Below are 22,817 nucleotides of genomic sequence, written 5' to 3'. Positions count from 1 at the left end.
CCATCTTCATCTTTACCTTTCATCCTTGGACTTTTTGCTCATGTCACAAAACATCTGTTGCATCTCAGGAACCAGAGCCATATTCCAGGAAGAAAGAAGGGGAGAAAGTTAAAGCTTTCCTTTTTGCACAGCTTTGTCTTTTTAGTCGGGAAAAGAAGTCCTCCCCAGGTGTCTCCACCTGCAGTTGAACTAGGTCACCTGCTCATCATCCGACCAATTATATCCAAGAGAGATGACAGTAGAAAGCCTGGTTTACTTAGCTCAATCATGGTTCATCCCTGGCGAAGGTCCCTATCTGAACAAATTGGGATTCTATTAGCTGGAAAGAGGCAGAAATGACTTGGGTCAGCAACAGACAACATCTCATGCATCACCTCTAAAAAGTATATCATTGGCAGCTCCATGGTCAATATTTCAGTTTCCTGTCTCCACATGACCTATTTCAGACCAATGGCACACCAGCAGATGCATACTCTAAGACAAGGAAAATACAGAAGCAGAGAGGAGTAGCTTTAATGTGCCTTCTTTAAAGTCTTTCTTATTGGGTCTTAGATATCTTTAGAAACTGTACTTCCGAATAAATCTAGGCAAATAAAATTATTTCTGTAGCCTAAAAACTACAAGGCATACTAGTTAACTACTGTTTGTAAAGGGGGCTCTGCTCAGAGAAGAGCACTGTTTTTGCAGGTGTAAAAAGAGAACAGAATTCTAAACATAAAGCTATTTAGAGGATACTTGCTTAGTGAAATTGAAGGTCAATAACCTTCACGAGAACAAAATCTAGGTCTCTAGTTACCATGAATATGTCCTTGCAAAGATATTGGTAAGAGGGTCCCCTGGGAGAAAGCTGGCCTTCTAGAGTTAAACTCTGTCTCCTGTGGAATGTTAAGCTTTAATCTTAAAACACTGCATGTTAATTTGTTGTCAGAGAAGAATGTATTGAAATTGGCATCTGAAAGCTCTGAAGAACTATAAAATGTACTTCTTTGAGGTGAGACAAGAGCCTCAAACTTTGCTTTTCTTTCCTTTGGTTGGCCAAAGGAGAAATTAATAAATCAGTGATTCTGTTAGAGCTCTAGTCTTGAGCTGTACAATACATATTTTTTAAATAGGAACAAAACATCCTTGTTCTAAGTAGAATCTACTCGGTCAAGGGCCAGAAGACTTTTGCCAATCATATGGTAGAATGGAAGTGTTACTCCTGCTTTCCAGAGAGCCATGTAGGGCAATTTAAGAAATTAAGTGGAAATAGAAACGCAACCAAAGCCAGTTAACCTAAACTAGAATCTATTATGCCCCATGAAACTTTATGAAGCAGATACAGTTAATTCTGACAATCCAGTATTTTGTAGTTCAGAGATCCTTTTGACTCCTCTTGGAAAGTCAAAGGAATCCAGAAAAATCCTGTGCTCCGTTATGTGCCAGGCATTTTCTCAGGTGCTTCAGATGGATTAATTCTTAATCTTCAGAACAATCCAATCCAATACTGTGAGTGCTCTTCTTACCACCCCCATTGTACAGATGGGAAACAGCGGGGACAACGTTCAACCACACGCCCAAGATTGCATAGCAAATGGGTGGCAGAAACAGGATTCAGTTCCCCCGCCTTCTAATTCTGAAGGCAACATTTTCAACTACTTTCACTGCCTTAGAAATTATCAGATAAGTGTCCTAAGTGTATTAACTGAGTTGGTATGTCATTAACCCACAAACACATCAAGAATTGAGATCTTTCAAGATATTAACTTGGCATAAAATTACTGTTTTTTAAAGAAACACTGTTATTTACTGAGCATAATGGTAATTGTGTTATGGCAGATGCAATAAATCTGCAAATTTTATGAAATCAAATCTTCTCTCTGTATTTCTTACTGCTTATATCTCTGAAATTTCTGAGACTTTAATGAAAATGACAGTGATAAACCAAGCCCTGCAGATGCTCATGTTCTGTTCACATTTTTTTATTGTTTACTATTCTGTAGCTCTCAGATCTTACAACTGTTCTGAGGAACACGGTCTTATCATCCAGTTTCATAAGACTTTGACATTAACTGCTGTTTTGTGTTGGAGATATTTGATTACATTAAAAAGATTGTTTTTCTTTAAAATTTTGGAATAATGTGCAATTTTGATATAGATTTATGGTACACGGTAAAAGTTTATGCTAGAAGTAAATTATACTAAAAATCGGACCTTATCTTCACCTCTTACCAAGGTGAAATTAAGATGTATCAATTGAGTAATGTCCGTTAGTCTGAGATCTCAAAAAGGAGATGGAGGAAGAGGAATAGGAAGAGAAACAGGAAGAATTCTGGATGGCTAATTTAATACTTTCAAGCAAGGGAAAATATGAATTCTGGCCTGCCCTTATAAAAATTATTTCTTAATAAAAGAAATAAAGTTCTTTTTTGATAACCTGATGTGTACTTTCCCAATCTTTGGGTCCAACCCACCTCAATAAGAGTAAAAATACAAATTTCCTTATAAACAGAAGACAGGGTCTAATATTGAAATCCAGCAGTGGATTTCATAGGTGAATGATCTTGCCATTTAGTAAGTTCAAGAAGATAATGCTACCAATCTAATATTCCAAAAGTGAAATCACTATTTGTGAAGATACAATGTAGCTTTTGCCTAGTATAGAAATAATAATTCAGTCAGTCCATCCATGAGTTGTTGATTCAGTAGATACTTATTATCTATCATATCTTGGGTACTCTTTTAGGGACTAGGTAGGCAGCAATGAGGGAAACAAAGTCCCCACTCTCAGTTTACAATCTACTGGGGAGGAGACTGTTCGTGACATATAAACAAGTAAACATATGTGTCAGATGGTGGTAAGTACAAGGAACAAAGAACAGCCAAGAAAGGAGTAGCGTGGTTAGAAAAGACATTTCTGATAAGGTGACAAAGAGAAAACAATTTCATTTGGTTTCTATGATGCACATTTTGTGAACAATTCATCTTAGAGACTATATCAGGAAGTATCATTGTTTAAAGTTAAGAATTCTGTGGGTGCTTCATTGAGATTTTATGTAGCCAAAGTGGTTGTCTGCTTATATTTCTCAACATTTTTCTAGGTTAAAATTATGAACATGATATAGAACTTTATGGCTTTGACTTCTCATTTATCTCTAGCTTACAGTAGACTCAGTAAATGTTTTCTAAGGAGAACTTTGGCCTAACATACCCTAACTGAATTCATCTCCAAACACAGTTAAGAGACCATCTGTCCAAGTGGTTGTCCTGATGCACTTTATTTTCAAGAGTCTCAACTCTGTCCCGGCTCAATTTGCTATTAAGCCCTGCCTGGATCTACTAGTAACTGTAAACTTTTTACCACTTTTGCATATTAAGGGATACCTACATCAATGGTTTATGGTTATTGAGGAACTGAATGAAGCAAAACACCCCCTGAAAGCATTCTCTTCCTCCTGCACATTTTTCTTTGACCTTGGCCCTCACAATTATCTTTAGCTAAATTATACATGTTTTGGTATGTATATCAAATGCATAATTAGAATATTCCAATTGGTTAATATTTTTTAAAACATAAAAATGAAATTTCTTGATGTTTGAATAATAGAAGCATGAAAATTTGATATTGGGGAAACTGTATTGAATTTTCTCTTCTTTCAGTTGTTTTGAATATAAGGACAGATTCTGGAAACATGGCAGACAATCTAAGCGCTTTGTACTTTCCCTCTATTCCTAGTTCCATCTGTCTACAGGATCGGGGTGGCAGGTCTTAGGCTTAGGTGATGCCCTTCATGAAGCAAGTGTGGATCTTTCTCCCTGAGCATCAGAGGAGTCTCTAAACCTTTACTGGGGAGCCCTAGGACAAGAATTAGAACCAGAGGGCCCTAAGGAATTTATGTATCCCAGAGGTAAAACTGGCACTGATACTATGAGTACGTTTCTTCTTGCTGATCCCCAAGAGGCGCAAGGGAAACTAAGCAGGTGGGCTTGGCATTTACTGTGTGAGGACACAGAGGGCAGGGAGGCTTCCTCCTGGCTCCCCTCTCTGTCCCTAAAGTTAGAAAATGCTTTGCCTTCCACAAAGTGAACCACAATCACTTACGGTACCAGAAATATCAGTCATGTGCCTAAATGAGCCAAGAAAAGAAATGGCAAGAATATAGTGTTGTGGTCCCATCATTCAGAGAAAGACCAAACCACAGAGGTAGGTGCCCAGATAAAGAGCACTACTGCAGATCCCTGGGGGAATCGGAGTGGAGAGTCCACCCCAAAGGTTTTCTGGACCTAAAAAAAAAAAGCATGATTTTCAAACAAAGAAACAGCCAATAGGTGTATTGAAGAAAAGAATGGAGTCTGTTGATATCTGCATTAGTGACCATAAATGACAAGTAAAAGAAATCCCTCAATGAATGAACAAAATTGTAGAGACAGATGCGACGAAGGAAACACATGGATGGGTGCAAAGACTTAGAGTGAGAATAATAGGTTTCCCACAAAGAGACAAAAGTAAAAGATAAGCAAGACACAATGATTTTACAGGTAATAGATGAAAATTTTCTAGACTAAACATAAACCTGAATTTGTAGTTTGAAAGGAGATACTACATTCCAAGCAAGTTTGGTAAGAAAAACAAAACTAAACAGCATACCTGGGTATATTATAGCAAAATTCTTGAGCCACAAGAAGGAAAAGAAAAATTTGTATGCTAGCAGAGAGAAAAAACAAGATACCCCCCTAAAAGAAAAGGATTAAAGTTACCTGTGAGATAGCGTATCATACAAGTTTAGAATAATGGCTTGGGTGACATAGTCTAGTTTTGATTTCACATTTCTCTATTTAATGCCTGTGTGTCTTGAGTAAGTTACTTAACTCTATTTCAGTTTACTTGTAGTAAAATAGTGATCATTATATCAATCCATAATGTTTTGTGAGGATTAAATTAACTAGTAGTTAATTGATACATGGCTTAGAACAGTGCCTGGTACATAGTATCAATATATGTGGTGGCTATATATGTATATCTCAAAGCTGCAAGTCAGAAGACAGAAGTAAATCATCTACATCAAAAAGAACTAAACTCGGGGATCTAACTAAACTCAGCCATGCGATATGGCTCCTCTGATCTGGTGACAGGTATCTGTGGCTATGTAAGGGTTGGATTCAGGAAGCATATCACCCACATACCCCATCTGAGGAATTTTGAAAATTGCATCTTCCTCATCCTAAAGGACGACATAAAAGAGAGGAACCAGAGGTCTCCATCATAGCCTAGGTGAGGGAGCCTACCCCCACAAGCTTTCCACAGTCCCTGAGATCACAGAGTCCCTCAGATCACAGATCAAACATGAGCTTACTGAAGAACATTTGGAACTGGCTGTAGATATCGAGGGGCTCTACAGTCCCCAGAGCTGCAGCAAAAACCATCACTACAAATACAAACTCTTGAGATGGCACCATCCAGGGAAGTAATAGATGTAGAAAAATAGGGATGTGTGTGTGTGGTGTGTGTGTGTGTCTCATCCTCCTCAACCCTTGGTGTCTGCAAAAGGGTCTAGAAGTGAAATCATTCCAATTACAACAAGCACACCACACTAAATCTTGATTACTGAAAGGTATTCCCCATTAAGAGAAAGCTGGACTCCTTGAAACAATATGTGATTTCAGGGCTGATTTTAAAATGGAACAGAAAAAGTACAAGATGAACCAGAAAAAGCTGAACATGAGTTTTCCCCAAAAAAGAGACATGTCAAAGAATATAGGAGGCAGCCTAAAGGGGAGAGAATTTCCTAGGTCAGATCCTGAATCTCTCTCAGGAAGAAAATTCCTCTCATTTGTTCTCTGTGGAGCCTGGCTCTGTTTTATGAAAAATCTCTTTTCGAGTATTTTCCCTGGCCTATCTGAAGTGGGCATTGAGAAGGATACTCTCCACAGGATCAGCAGTGCTTTCACTGTCTATATTTTCCCTATGGAAGTTTGAGGTCCCATGGATTTTAAGATTGAATAATCAACATATGATATGGTTTGGCTGTGTCCCCACCCAAATATCATCTTGAACTGTAGTTCCCATAATTCTCATGTCATTGGAAGGGACCCTGTGGGAAGTAATTGAATCATGGAAGCAGGTTTTCCTATGCTGTTCTCATGACAGTGAATAAGTATCATGAGATCTGACAGTTTTATAAAGAGCAGTTCTCCTGCACAAACTCTCTTGCCTGCTGCCATGTAAGATGTGCTTTTGCTACTCCTTCACCTTCTGCCATGATTGTGGCACTGTGGCACAGCTATGTGGAACTGTGGGTCCATTAAATCTTTTTCTTTATAAATTACCCAGTCTCAGTATGTCTTTATTAGCAGTGAGTACAGATTAATACATATTATTTTACTGATGTCTTTGGCAGTAGAGATTCTTCAGAAATACAGTAGGCTTCTAATCTCTTTGTTTTCAGTCAGTCCCATGTACCAATAATCATATCCCACATTATCTCCTAAAGGTAGATTCATACGTCTGCTTTTTCTGTTTCCTCTCCCTGTGTCCCTGTCTTTCAACTTTATAGTAATTGCTTTGGAGTGTTTGAAAGAACAGGCTTGGGTGGGACTGAAATAGCCTTATGGTGGTTTTTGCCATGGGACTGAATCACTTGATTCAACTGAGAAATCATAATAGGCCTCTTAAGATTTTATTTTTCAGTCTTTCTTTCCTCAGATTCTAGGAGTTAGCTTTTCCTTCCCTGTGAAGTCACATATGTCCAACTGTGATTTCAAATGAGCCAATTTTTGCTGACTTGCTAAAGGTCTTTTTTGTTTGTTTGTTTTATAATATCTTGCTAAAAGTAGCAAGAAAAATACCCTACATTAATATTCTTTTCAACCACTTTTCTTAAAGCCACATGCTCAGTAGACATATGGTCTGCCTGAATTATGACACATGGCAATTTTACCAAATATTTTGTCTCTGTATAATACTGGTTTCCATTTTTTCCAGCTTGTGTTATCCATTTTCTCATTGCATACACTTGACCTTTAATCCAATATAATATTTTTAATTGTAATGATGCTCTATAAGGTATATATTTTTGTGTTAATTAGGATAGTGCTAACTGCTGTAACACATAAACCCTAACGTGTTATTTCTACCTAACCAATATATGTCCCGGTTGCTAGGCAGTTTTCATTTACACGCTAATTTAGGGCACTCCTTTGTCTTAAGCCTCTACATCTTTGATCTTCTCACCTCTAACCAATGGATGGGAAATGAGAGTATGAAACTTTTAAGTGACACATCACTTCAACTCACATCCCAGTGGTGAGTCGTAATGTAACCTCTGAGTGGCAGCTCCACACTCTGGAAGAGGAAGCACAAATTGTATGGGAATAGCTGGCTTCATCTCCCACTGCTGACAACAAATACTACACAATCTTTTGATTAAAATTAGACAATTAGCTGCACGAAACCCTACTCACACGTCTGCTTTTGTTCCTTACATTGATCAAATTAACATTTTTTTCTGTATAATGAAGTCAAATCCCCAATGTAAAAATTAACATTTTTTTAAGTGTAAGACTTTGCTTCTGTTCAACTTCCTCATGGCAGTAGCATCCTTATTAATATGGAAACAGTTTAAGGAGTATATTTTATTGACTGAAATTTCATGATGGAAACTAGGATTAATGCAATTGGTGTTTAGATGTGCTTTTCAGGATTCCCTCTACTTTATTGTTATTCTGTTGTGCCTCTTCAGAACAATTTGTTTTCTGTGCTCTCAATATCAAGAAAAGCATGCCACTCCCACATTTCTCAGAGAGGAAGTGTAATAGTGGGTAGGTATGTCACAGGTTGAACTGTGTCCACACAGTTGAAGTCCTACCCCCAGTACCTCAGAATGTCACCTTATTTGGAAATAGAATCGTTTCAGATGTAATCAGTTAAGATGAGGTCATTAAAGTAGGCTCTGATCCAATGTGACTGGTGTCCTTATGGGGAAGATAATGTGAAGACAGATACACGGGAAAAAGGCCATGTGATGACAGGCAGTGGTTTGAAAGACACAGCTGCAAGCCAAAAAATGTCCATCCTCGATGACCACCTCCAGAAGCTAGGAAGAGGCAAAGAAGGCTTCTACTTAGAGTCTCAGGGAAAAACAGTTTGATTATAAATTTCTAGCCTCCAGACTGTGAAAGAATAAATTTCTATTTTTATAAGCCACCCATTTGCAGTACTTTATCACTGCAGCCCTAATAAGCCAACACAAGGTGTAAGAGTTGAGGATTAAGCAGATCTTGGGTTGAGGATCACCTCTGGAAGCTGCCATCTGTGAGGTCCTGGGTGGGTCGTTTTATCTCTCAGCCTGTTTCTTCAACTGTAAAATGGGAGAGAATAATTTTATCTTTTGGGACTGTTAGGATTTAAAACTTGTAACTTTTTAGCACAAGTCTTGACAAACTAAGTGCTTGATTAAGGGAAACTATTATAGTGTATTGCATGTTTGAGTATTGAGTGGCATAAGAATTGAATATTTGTCCAGATATCACTGCTGCAGCTTTGGACCTAATGAAGTGGGGTTTGTTTGTTTTTTTTTTTCAGGACAGTGTATTTTTATACTCCCTCCTCCAGGTATCTCTGTATACTACCATTCAGACTATGACTCCATGCTCAGACAAAATGATTTATTTAGCTTTGGCCTTAGAGCAGGAAAACTCTCCTATGAGCAAGGATGGAGAAGGATACAATAATGTGTTTAATTCATTGATTTAAGAAATGTTTGCTGAACACTTAAGTTCCAGTAGTGCCTGGCACTATACCAAATCCAGGGGATGCAACAGGGACTGAGGTACAGTCCTCTTACAGTTAATTTACAGGCAGGGTTTCCTGATGAGTCTTTTGAGGACAGTGCAGTCAGTGCTCAGGGAATGTGCAGCAGTAGTCTCTGCACCAGCCTCGGGAGCCAGGAAAGGCTTCCTGGAGAAGATGCACCTTCAGCGGAGCCCTAGGTGTAAGTTACTAACTACCCAGCACAATGAGGATATTGTGGGGCATAGATGCTTCCAGCAGAGGGGGCAAACCAGACACAAAGGCCCTGTAATGGGTCAGCTTCCGGCTGAGCTCTCAACAAAGGGCGGTTCAGTGGCTCTATCTGAACACACGTGTGTGTTTTGGGTAATTCCCCTAGACTTAGGAACTTTTAACGCATCTATGGCAACTGAGTGTTCTTTACAATCTTGCCACTTATTCTGATTTTTGATTTGCTCCAAAAAATGCTTTTACGATAATTTTTCAGTTGAGTAATCATCCTTCTGAACAAAACAGAAAAAACAAAATGATAAAATACATCAAAACAAAAGCACCGTCCAGTCCTTTTGTCTCCAGCACATTATTTGTTAATACAGTGTGATCTCGTCTTTCTGGTTATTTTAATAACCTAAAATAATAGGGGGTTATTTTTCTCCTTTCACAAGAATTCCAGCAGCAGACAGTTGGTGGAGTTGCCCTTATCCCACTATAGCTAGTTCCACTTTTTATAAGACAAACTAAATTTTCATTGTGCCAAGCCACTGTATTTCAGGATTTATCTGTTCCAGAACCTTAACTAACGAGCTTTATATGCACCCCTTCCCCTTGGCAGGTTCCTAAGCATGAAGCAGACCCAGCCCAGGGAAAGAGAAAAGGTTTAAATTGGGTGAGAGTTTGAAATTTTCATATTACGCTGATTGGATGTATATGTGTGTGTTGAAAAAGAAATGAGATTTCTTATCTGAGAGCAACCAAGGGGTGGGGAAGACCAAGTTGAGAGATTACTTAAGAAATATAAAGTTGCTTTCTGTTTGCATCTTACCAACTTCAGCAATTTCAGTAAACTAGTTACAGTTTATATATGTTTCTTCGATTCAGTAGAAGTAGCTATATTGATAGTTCAGTGTGAGCTAACAAAATTTTTTTTGCTAGACAAATTAAAGAATGCCATGTGTCTTAGTCCATTTGGGCTGAATTACAAAATACCATAAACTGGGTGGCTTATGAACAACAAACATGTATTTCTCATAGTTCTAAAGACTGGGAAGTCCAAAGTCAAGGCACCAGCAGATTTGGTGTCAGGGGAGGGCTCATTTCCCGGTTCATTGATGGTGCCTTCTCCCTTTGTCCTCACATGGGTAGACAGGGTAGTTCTCTGGGACCTCTGTTATAAGGGCACTAATCCCATTCACAAAGTCCCCACCTTCATGATCTAATCACTTCCCAATGACTACCGACTTCTGAACACAATCACATTGGTGATTAGTTTTCCACATATAAATTTGGGGGAGGACACAAACATTCAGATTAGAGTATCGTGTTTAATTTTATTAGTTTTCCACCTGACCCTGCGAAGATACACCTATATGAATAAATTAGCACTACTTCATTCTGTGCTATTAGCCTACCATCTTATTTTATTATATCAAGGGATGGAAACATTAAATATAAACTTAGTTTGGAGGTTTTCATAAAAACTTGCCAGCCTCCTTCTCCCGCCTCCCTACCACCCCAAGCCTGGTACTTACACTTTGCTACCTTCTAGCTCCTTTAGACTGGAATCTGCGGTTGAAACAAGTGTTTTTCCATTAGTTAGCTTCTGAGCAAGCTGTCTTAACACATGGTCCATGCTCTTTTGGTTCTTCCCCAACCCTTCATCTCATCCAGAAGGCAGTCCCAAGGTCATGCCTCAGTCTAATTCCGTGGTCTCACCTGCTCAGAATGGAAGTTAAGACAATGACAGCAAGAGAACAAACTAGAACAGGTTCTGACCACTCATGCCAAAACAAAAAAGAGAGCAAAAATAACTATAATTCATGAAAGTGAAATAATAGAATGGCAAAGGTCAAAATAGGAGCCAACATTTTGTGAGTGTTTTACTGTCAGTATGTTTATACCACAGAAACACCTTCATATGAAGTCAGATGTCATTTTGTATGCAGTAGATTGCCCACCAGTCTTTTGTCCACTAATAAAACTATTTTAAAAACCTAAGTTTATTGGATTAATCATAATATATTATTGAGTATTATGTGCCAGGTATTATTCAAAGCCCTATGTATACTCTACTTTATTTATTCCTTACAACACACACTGTATGCAAGGACTCCCCTTATATCCATTTCACAGAGAAGAAGCTGAGGAATAGCCTAGAGAAGATAAGAAAATTGTTCCAAGTCACACTGCTAAGAAGTGATAGATAGTACCTTAATTTATATCCGGGCAGACTGCAAGTCTGCACTATCTATCCTGGTATTAACTACTACTGATGGCTGAGCCTTCACAGGGATCTAGGCTCATGACCAGGCACTTCACCTTGATCATTTAATTTAACCCTTACAACAACCTTCAAGATAATATTGACAATTCACAATTGAAGGTACAAAGGCTCAGTAAGATTAAGAAACTTGCCAAATCTATATTTATAATCTGATCTCCAAAACAACCTTTTTTGTTGTTTTTGAGATAGTCTCATTTTGTTGCCCAGACTAGAGTGAAGTGGTGGGATCTCATCTCCCCGCAACCTCCACCCCCCAGGTTCAAGTGATTCTCCTGCCTCAGTCTCCCGAGTAGCTGGGACTACAGGCACACACCACCAACCCCAGCGAATTTTTGTATTTTTAGTAGAGATGGGGTTTCACTATGTTGTCCAGGCTGATGTTGAACTCCTGACCTCAGGTGATCCGCCTGCCTCAGCCTCCCAAAGTTCTGGGGTTACAGGCATGAGCCACTGCACCCGGTTCAAAACACTCTTAACCTTACAGTGACCATATAACTATTGTCTAAAGTCCAGGGTACTTTAAAGAGTGAAAGAGACATTATTAATGATACTGGGAGAGTAGTCACGAACCAGCACTCCCCCAGGCATGCTAGAATTCATGACCACCCTTCACTATACTGGACCTGGCTAGCTGATGACATTCTACCTCAAATCTGTGGAAAGTTCTTCACATGATAAAAGATAAAAGTGTTCCACCAGGGTTTATTGAATTGGCATTACCCTTCTCCTTTCTTCTATTTATATCCTATGCCCCTTTGCAAACCCCAATGGACTAACTTCTTGTCTATTTCAAGTCTTTTGGGAAAAAAAAGACTACAATTAAATCTTATAAATGTATATTCCTTGAGTGCGAAACAATGGTTTATTGGAACCTTCGAGGAAATAACATCCTTTCATCTAAGAGCAGAGTTGAACAAAATGGGAGGAGACCACAGCAAGGACTAATAATTTAAAGAGAAATTTATAGGTCTACTGATCTAATGACTAAGAAATAATTTGCTGTCTGCATCTTAAGGGGTAAGGAAATTGTACTTGAAACCAGCTGTGCATGGCAATCTCCTCTAGCTTTAAGAACAATTCATATGCCCGAGTATCATTTCAGACTTATGGTATCAGAATCTTAGAAGGGTAAACCCTTCAGGGTTTCTTTTTAGAGCCTCATCCCAGTGGTTCTAATTCATTGCCAGGGAGAATGAATCCATATTAAATCCCCATGACCCTAACAGGCTGTTCTTGTAGCAATAAGGACGTGTATATTGATCTTGATACCATGCATGGACACGATATTGATACCAATATCTTGCATGTATCATAGTCAAACAATCCATCCTGGGTTTTCTTCAACATATTTCAGGAACTTTTTTGGTTGTTTTTCTAATCTAAAATGATCAAACCTTATCCCTCAGACCTATTTAAATATTTACAATCTCTTTCATGGTTTCTTTTACTTTTTCTCTAACTCCTCTTCTTTCCCTGCAGCTTCTAGTACATTTGTACATACATACAAACACACATACACATCTATATCAAGTTTCAAAATAATTCAGGTAAAAATTATATATAATTGCAATTTAGGTAAATATGTATAACCTCAAAATATCAGGTAATATGCATATTATCCAAATTACCTCAAGATATAGTTCATCAGAATTGTTTTGATATTTTAAAATCTCCCCTTTTTCATAAAAAGGTTGTTCTGTGTTGACTTATTTTCAGAGGACTATGAGACTTCTTAGCCATCCTTGATTTTTGTTTAAACGGTAGACAATAAATATCTGATAAATAATTTTGAAGAAATCCCATGATTTTTTAAGCTTCTATCTTATTTCCAACTGATTCTTTTTTCCAACACATTATGAAAGTTTTAAAACATACAGCATAGTGGAAAGAATTTTAGAGTAAACATTAAAGTACCCACCATCTCAATCCTGCTATGAACATTTTACTTTACTTGCACTACCACATACCTATGCATCCGTCATTCCCCCATCAATCTATAATCCATCCTATTTGATGCATTTCATAGTATATTTATGGCTGGGCATGGTGGCTCACCTCTGTAATCCCAGCACTTTGGGAGGTTGACGTGGGCAGATCACTTGAGATCAGGAGTTTGAGACCAGCCTGGCCAATATGGTGAAATCCCATCTGTACTAAAAATACAAAAATTAGCTGGGCCTGGTGGTGCATACCTGTAATCCCAGGTACTCCAGAGGCTGAGGTGGGAGAGTCACTTGAATCTGGGAGGCGGAGATTGCAGTGAGCCGAGATTGTGCCACTGTACTTCAGCCTAAGTGACAGAGCAGGAATGTCTCAAAAAGTATATTTATACATGGATTTTTATATAAATATATTTATATATGGATGGCTGTTTCTAACATTAATGGTGACAAAATACTTCAACTGTATATTGTCATTCAACCAAGCAAGTTTTCATTCAAAATAACTCCATGGTAAAAGACAGTACAGGTCAGATTCCATTCTGAGGAATAAAACATATTATCTTCTGCTAGTAAGAGGATTTAAAGGTTGGTATTAAATCTCTATGTAATGTAATGTATGTTTTTATTTTAATATTTAATTGTATTATGCAATTTGAAAATATTAACCTCTTGACCAAAAACTAATTAATAAAATGTTACTATTTGTCCAGTATTATTTAAGAAAAGGCACCAGTTGAAGGTAGGATGTTAAGTATGAACATGCACATTTTGTCCTCAAATGCGGTTTACAAGTTTATAATATGTCCTAGGTGCAGATAGTATGCATATCTGGAAGAAACAAGAACAAATGAATGATCTCTCTGTTCTGGAGTATTCAGAAAAGTAAAGGATGCAAATTGATTTTGAGTTAAAGTTTTATTTACTTGGTATCTAATTACCTGATTATTTTTAATTAATACATGAGATATTGAATTAAAGGTCAAATTTGTGTTATGCTTATAATACTTTACAGGCAAGCATAATATAAATAAAAGCTGCCACAGTATACATACCTGAAATGCAAAATTTATTCCACCCCATATAATACATTAAGGTAATTTATGTGTGTATTTGAGGATAATCACAATAGCTAGTCATAATTTACTCTTGACTGCATTCTCAATAAAATGCAGGTAGTTAAACTCTCAGGAATCATTTTAATGTTCTGACTTTAAAATTGGAGTAAAAGTCTATGTTTATCATATTGCTGTGTGCCTGATGTTTTTAAATTTAATCAATGAGACCAAACAAAACCAGAAGTTTGGAAAGATAGCTTGCCAAGATATCTTGCTGTTGAGATTGCTAGGGTCTAGCCTCTGCTACTGTGTGACCTTGGACAAGTCATTTCCCCTTTATTGGCCTCATTTGTCCTGTCTGAAAAGAATAAGTTGGACTAAGTGATCTCCAAGGTCCTTTCTGAATTTAAAATTCCATGATTTATTAAAATTTAATGATTTTTAGGCTGAGAACTTATATTCAAACTAATTTTTCATAAGGAAAACTGCAATATGTTCTTTGACAGGATTATCTCTTTCAGAAGATAAAGTATTCGTTAGATGTTATATAAATACAGGGAGATATCGAATGTTATATCTTAAAGCAATTGAGCTACTTTAAATTTTAGCAATTGTACTAATCATAAATTGCATAGCATCTTTTTTTTATAATTTGCTGCTCAAATATAAGAATAATTTTAATGTCAATCATTGATGCTGGTAACTTGCATGGTTTCAGAAGACGTAGTTGTGAATACATGGTGTAAGAGTTGAGGGGTTGGCGTTAACCCTGGACTTCACTCTTTTAAAAAGCAACATGCAGCAACATAGATTTATGGCTCAAATTAAAGTATATAAGGATTTATTGAAGTTGTACCAAAGCATTCTGTGGAATAGAATAGGATGAGTGTTGATGTCAGTCTTTTTGTAGAACCAGAAATTAATATGTTATCTTTTAAAGCTTATACCAAAATATCTATGTCCCCCATTTCAAGTCATGTGTCAAACATTTCTTCTCTTAATAGATAGACCTAATATATTTTTTCATTAGTATTTTTGTGAAGCAAATTATTGTGCTATTTTAATATATGTAATTATAATTTGGCCTATTTCAAGCCTTTTAAAAATGTATTAACATGTTTTGAGATAAAATCAGACCTTTTTAGTTATCACAAAAATCTATTCAGAAAGAGGGTGTGAGCTGTATACCTTGCACAGTGGAGTTGACCGCCTATAAACTCTCCCTAAGACATTTGTTTACAGGTGAATTTCATTTTAGCCAATGCTTCGGTCCTCAGTGTGTGCTGCATACAAGTAAATGTGTTCTGAATCTTTTCATCTTATTGATAACGTTTTTACGAATTTTTCCAAGGAATTAAAATTATTCTTTTTTTTAAAAAAAGTATTTGTGATGTTCACTCATAAAACTGAAAAAAAGTTCATAGTTTGTAGCATTTGGCTATGGTGCAATATGGTGTTAATATGGCGGGGTTTTGGACCCATTTGTTGAAAATACAAGTAACAGTGGGTCTTCCAAAAATAAGGACCTTTTACACAAATATTATTTAAGGACACCATAGAATAGTTCTTTTCTCCCCAAAATATCTCCCACACCCACCTGAAACCTCACTGTCATGTTTCATGGGATTTTTTGTTGGGGAAATCCTGGCTAACCACCAACAATGTTCACTGTCATTCTCTGCCTTTCTCAGCCCTTCTCAGCCATAGATGCTGAATCCTTCACTGTAACCTGACTCAGCCCTATCCCATCTTTCTGGACTATGTTACCAGGATAGGGAAACCAGTAGATGTCACATTTCAACAGGTGGAAGTTAGTATTACTTTTGCTGCCATAAACTTGGTATTTTTGGTGTCTTGCAACCACTTTGGTTCACCTCATGTCTTAGTCTGCTTGTGCCACTATAAGAGAATACCAGAAACTGGATAATTTATAAATAGTAGGCATTTATTTCTCACAGTTCTGGAGGCTGGAAAGTCTAAAATAGAGGTGTTGGCAAGCTTGTTGTCTGTTGAAGGCTTCTAAGATGGCACCTTGAACACTGAGTCTTTACATGATGGAAAGTGGAAGGCAAAATGGAAGAGATAGCTCCCTCAAATCTTTTTTAATAAGGCCCTCAATTCCATTCATGTCGGCTCCATTTTCAAGACTAATTCACCCCCGTACCTTTTCATTTGATCACATTAATTATTAAGTTTTACCATATGAATTTTCGGGGATACATTCAAATGACAACACCAAGGTCCCCACTAAATCAACCTTCTACCAGCCCCTGTGTACTTGGTGCCTACATGAACTGGACTCTCCTACTGACTTTCTGTCTATTGCAGTTCCTTGAATTTCAAGTTGGCTTGATGATGTGTGGGGAGGGTGGTGCTGGTTCCCTGTCTATTCCTAGCCCCTTCCTCTGTGTCTCAAACCTTGGGTTTCATAGTCCCAGTTCACTATGGAGATACAACTTCTCATAGCTATGTCCCTTGAAACCATGACCCAAGTACTAATGTGACCTTGAACACCGCTTATATTTGAATTGCCTCCAATTCTGCATCCCAGCTGCTGGATTGGATCTATATCCCAGCATATAGATACTGAGGCTGGTTGGCATGGAGCCTGGACTTGCAACAGTAGAGATTAGAATTCTGGTTGCTGTTCCTTTGGGAGCAAGTCCTCATGTCATAACATACAGCCTTAGTGCCCCCTTCTCCTGATCCATGTTGGGCTTACATCAGGTTGATCCGTTCAGCACACTGAATATTTAAGAACATGGGTGCTACAGTTAGACAGTCCTGGGTTCAAATTTCTGCTCTACCAGTTATCAACTGTGACATTCTGTCAGTCCCTTAACCTCTAAATGTTCATCTCTTTCTCTGGAAAAATGAGGTTTCCATAGCATCTCCTTCATTTCTAGTTTATGGATTTTTACTGAGATAAATACATGGAAAATGCCTAGGATATTATGGTGTACAGTAGGTACCGAAGAAATCTTAAACAAAAGTATAAAGTACAAATAACATTTTAGATACTCAAAGCCATTTCCAACTAAAGTGAGTTGCAAAGAAAGAAATAACCTAAAGTGTACTTTTATCATTAATAATGTTTTGACCCTTTACTGCTCTAATGTTTTTTGGCCACCTGATAAAGCCCTGTGAGGATGGTGTGGGAGGATTATGGCCTATAGAAATAGAATAATCTTCTTGTATTCTTGCTATTTTCTTCCTGTTTACAATTCATGAGCCATTCAACTTTTATTCATTTGTTCATCCAAAACTATTTTGTACAATGTACTGCACTGCACCACAGTGGGCACCTAGGCTCAGTGAGGTGAGATGGGATTTATAGGTTATGTTAAGCTGGATTTTTGGCCGGGCAAGGTGGCTCATGCCTGTAATCCTAGCACTTCAGACGGCCGAGGCAGGTGGATCATGAGGTCTGGAGTTTGAGACCATCCTGACCAACATGGTGAAATCCCATCTCTACTAAAAATACAAACAATGAGCTGGGCATGGTGGCACATGCCTGTAGTCCCAGCTACTCGGGAGACTGAGGCAGGAGAATCACTTGAACCCAGGAGGTGGAGGTTGCAGTGAGCTCAGATCGTGCCACTGCACTCCAGCCTGGTGACAGAGCAAGACTCCATCTCAAAAAAATAAAAGAAAAAAAAGAAGCTTGATTTTTTTTCTGCAGGTAATGAGGAGGCATCAAAGAAACTTGATCATGGAAAGATCTTCACGTTGCATATCTGCATGTTGATAAGACCACTCTGGGGACAATATGGAGAATGGGTTTGTAGGGGAAGAGACCAGCGTCAGGCAGACCACTAGATCTCATGTGAGAGTGTATGTTGTGCTAGTTTATGTCTTTGAGGCTTTGTACTGCCCAGAATGACCTTCCCATGCTCTTTCCTCAGCCCCTCCTCCTCCAGGAAGCCTTCCCACACTTTTACAAACTGTAAATCCAGTGGCATTACTGTGTGCTCCCAGAACTCTGTGCTTACCCGCATGTTAGCACTTACTAAAACATACCAAAATGAAGTAATATCTTCCTTGTATTTTCCACCAGATTTTAAGTAGTTTGAGGCCTGGACATATATCTTCATTGTATCCCCAAAGCCCAGTTCTGTCCACAGCACATACTAGATGTTCAGTTAACATTTAATTAACAATTAAATAGGCTGGGCTAGTAGTCAAAGACTACACAGCATGACTCCACCCATGAAAGTCATAGTTTAACAGAAGAAAAACAGACATGACAATAAATTATTATAATGCAATGGGATGGTAGAAATCTATATAAATGTCTGTACAAGTACAAAATAACATAATGAAACAGTGGAGCCCACTGGGACCTCTGGCCTCAGAATTAGGGCTATTCTGTATAACATAATCTGTGGATTCCACCTCCAAGGAGCAAGTCACTCCTTATGTTTCAGTGGACCCAGAGCCCTAAAGGGTCTCAACTTGTAGGGTGTGAACCCATTGTTGGCAAAGGGGCTGGACCACAGCAAGGAAAGACCACTGCTTAATTGGCTGTGCCAGTGTCATGCTTACAGCTGAGGGCTCACTTGTCTGCATTCTTAAAAATCTATTTCAGAATTCAGTCCTTTAGCATTGTTCATGTTCTCTGTATTTTCTCAAAAATGTGTAGCAGTGCTTTCTTGTGTGATTCCTGCTGAACCCTTGGATGGAATTTGCCTAGAATCAGCACCTTCAACCCATTTAAAACTGTCACATGACTCACATTGTCTTCTAGTATTTTTGTTATGTTTTGATTTTTAACATGTTAATTACTATGTTTATTTTGCTTTTCTGTTACTTTGGTTGATGGTTGTTTTTGATAGCACATACTGCTGATAGCAAATCATCAGCTTATTTTTAGAGCAATGCCAACTCAGTAATGACTCCATCCGAATAGATCCATTTAGTGGGGAAAAAATTTGATATGAAAAGATGAATAGACAGGGATGCAAGAACAGGAATTGCAAAGTGAGGAAGGCATTTTATAATTTATGACAATAAGAACTGTCTTTTGTTTAAAAACATTTAAATTTGGATGTATCTTGAATTTCAAAATCATCATAAATGTGTTTATTCTGCCCTTTCAAATACAAGTGGAAAAGACAGAAACAAAATATTAATTGAGCCTTTCTTTAGACTGCCCCTGGTTCTCATTGCTTCCTCCGCTTCAAGGTAGTCTTACCTTTCTTGATATGAACACAGCCAAATAAATACATAAAAATAGAAGCCCTCATTGCTGATCTTGTGTCTTCTGCGATTCCAACCCAGTCCCTCAATCACCTCCTTCCCTCTCTCCCTTTTTGTTCTCTTTCTCACTTCCTCTCTCTAATTAGTTGTTTTTCAGGCCATACTGGGCATGGGTTTGCTTTAGTATCTTTGCAATGAAATAGGTTGAAAAGAGAACTTGGAATAATGAGGGCTGTCTTGGGCTAAAGCATGACAATAACAGAGGCACACACTGTATTAAAATAGCACTTGATTCCGATCTCTGTCACTAGGTGTCGCTAAGTAATCTAATTAAATACCTGGTTTATGACCAACAAATTTGAGTAGACATTGAGCTGAGTGAGGCAGAAATAAAAATTAAGGTCATGTGGCCTACATAAAATCCCGTTATCTGCAACAGCTATTTTAGAATAGCAGGATGAGTACCTGGAATAAGAATTGGAAAGTTCATGAATTAACAAGAACCTGCAAAGGTGCTTAGTCTTTATTGGGGAAAATGAATAAATCCTTTCTATTTTATGTGCCCTTGCTTTTCTTCCTCTCCTATTAAATTGGACATCCTGCTGCCTGCATTTTCATGAGCATACCTGGATTTTATGTGGTCTAAACGTACTGGCTGGGCTGTTTGCATCTAATCCTTCCTTAGTTCATATATTTTATTGTTAAACTATTTTTAGAGCCTGTTTTAACCTGAACGACCTGAAAAGCAAGCTGGATAAACATAATACCTTTCTTAGTGGAATATCTTTGAGTGAACTTCTATGCATCCTTCAAGGCAGATCAAATGTTTTCCAGTCTGTCAAACGTGACCCCAGGCAGTTCTTTTTGCCTCGTTCCCAGAACACAGCTGCATATTCTTCCATGTGCCATTTTTTGCCTTACATGGTAATTAATGGTTCATGTATCTGTCTTCATCACATACTGTGAGCTCCCTAAGGACAGGGACAAGTTGAGGAAAGTGACTGCTCAACATTTGCTGCCGTTGCTACTTATAGCTCTTCTAATGGTGCAGCCTATAGCAAATTCAGCACACAATTACCAGTTCCCTAAGCATTTCAGTAGAATCTTCTTATGTCATTTCAGCAGGAGTTAAACTGGTTGTGTGTTTTGTGGTTTATAATATTGTGTGCTTAGAAAGCAAAATTAAGGGCTTACTAAATTGACGTGGAAAGATTTTATGTTGTGTGTGTGTATGTGTTTGGATGGGGTCTTCAAAGGTTTGTAAAAGGGGTTGTTTATTATTCATTCATCCATTGCCAGTCCTTTTAAAAACAGTTACGCAGCAGAGAAGGGGGATTGTATTTAGAGGAGACGCTAAATCAACACCGAAATTAAGGATAAGCTTTTAGGCAAATTACTGCGTTTTTCTTTCCTGAGAGAAATAACTTGAGATTAGGAAACATCTTTTCTTAAAGAGTTTAATTTACTTCCAAATTCAAACAAGTATTTAAAATGTTACCAGTAATTCCATCTAAATCTTCTGTGTGTCCATAATTTTCTAAACTAAGTGGCAAATCACTTTAGGAAACCTGTAACAGAGTGAAAATCAGCACACATTGTTCAGGTTTACTGTGTGCTTGATGCTTTGTTGAAGGAGGAGAGAGAAACATGTCTATCCCCCAAGAAGTTCACAATTGGTGTGGCCATGGATAAAACATCTAAATATAATTTGCTACTATCCAGGAACCAAAAAGAGGACTTGCTGAGTTCCACAGAGGACGATGAGATTTACAGGGAGGTTTCCCAGAGAGGCATGACATTTGAACTAGAATTTTACCATTTTTACAGTCAGGAAGCTTTATAGTTTCTGCTTACTTTATGGTTTAGCTAAATTGAAGCACTAAAGGATTCAGGCAATGTTTACCTAGAGTTTAAAAAACCTAGTTTTAACATTTTTATTAATGGATTGGGTGTATCTTTTAATCTAAATGGTAAAGTTATTAGAGTAAATCAAAATGACTATTTTCTCTCATATTGACCTGTTCCTAACCTAAGAGGGTTTCAGACTTTGGCATACTTTGAAATTATCAATACAGTTGTTAAAGTACAGATTCCTCGCCAAACTTAAAGAATCTCAACCTCCTGGGATGGAGAGGCAATGTGCTTTTATAAAGGGTTCCATGTGAATCTGGTTTAAAACCATTGTCTAAGCAATTGGATAAAACAGGTACAATTTGGCCTCTATGTATGCTATGGATTATGGGCATGCTATAAGTTAATAACATCATCTTCTGATTTACTAATGAATATTCCTCTTGAGGGGAGATAAGGAAAAGTTATTAAGCACTCTACTCTGAGTTTTAGAGCTGCCTATAGATCATTTTTTTCAAACACTGTAATCCAGCAAGACTCCCACTTTAGAGATGAGAAAACTTAGGGTTTAGACAGTCTAAAAATTTGATCAGGGTTACCCGTCTAGTAAGTGGTAAAACCAGTAATAAGTCAGCTGACTCCCTGCTCATGGCCCATTTAGTATAGCCAGCTTCCCTCAACCCCAGAAATATCAATTTTTAAAACATGTTTACTGCAAGACAATTATTTAAGTCATTTCCATTAAAATAGACATGGTGATTTTCTCACATGTCTGCTTTGAACTGGCTGCTGACAACTCCATTTCCAGGGAAGAAGGAAAGAGCTGGCTTTCTGTACTGATAATCTCTTTCACTTTCATCCAGCACTCAGCTTCTTTCGGCATTCCTGTATCAGAAAGCAAACACGGGCAACTCTAAACCTTAGCACTCACATGCCTCAGTTGGTGTCAGAGTCCCCTTGAGGCGGCATTTGGAGGTGGGACAGCTCTTAAAAGCAATCAAATTGCATAAACAGCTCCTTTTGCAAATGGGAGTTTAGCCAAGCACAGAGAAGAAAACTTCTGACAATTAGGATCCTATACTAGGGCTACTTAACTTATGCTTGAGGACAGTGTTGGGTATGACCAAGATAAAGCTTGATAGGACTAATTCCTAGTGACCAAAGAATTAAGAGAGCACCAGGACCTGAGATGAGTCAGTCTAATTCCATCCTGAAATGATCCCAGAAACTAATATCACAAAATTTCTGATCCTTGGCTAATAGGGGCATTGTTAACAACATCAGCTGGTCTGTTGTGGTTGTTACTGACTGGCACAAAGTGGATGGATTTCGTTTTCTTTGCCGGGCACCTCAAAAGATAACTACTAGTTGTAGAACATTGTTAAGAAAATATTTGTAAGACAGTTTTACAGTGGATTTGCATACAGTATTTGTTAGCAAAAACTGATGGTACTGTAAATTTTGCTTTTCAAATTTATATTGGCAATTGCAGTCTCTGAGAA

Source organism: Papio anubis, chromosome 9 (genome assembly GCF_008728515.1).
Source record: "Papio anubis isolate 15944 chromosome 9, Panubis1.0, whole genome shotgun sequence".
NCBI classification, from domain to species: Eukaryota; Metazoa; Chordata; class Mammalia; order Primates; family Cercopithecidae; genus Papio; species Papio anubis.
This window is presented reverse-complemented; position numbering follows the sequence as displayed.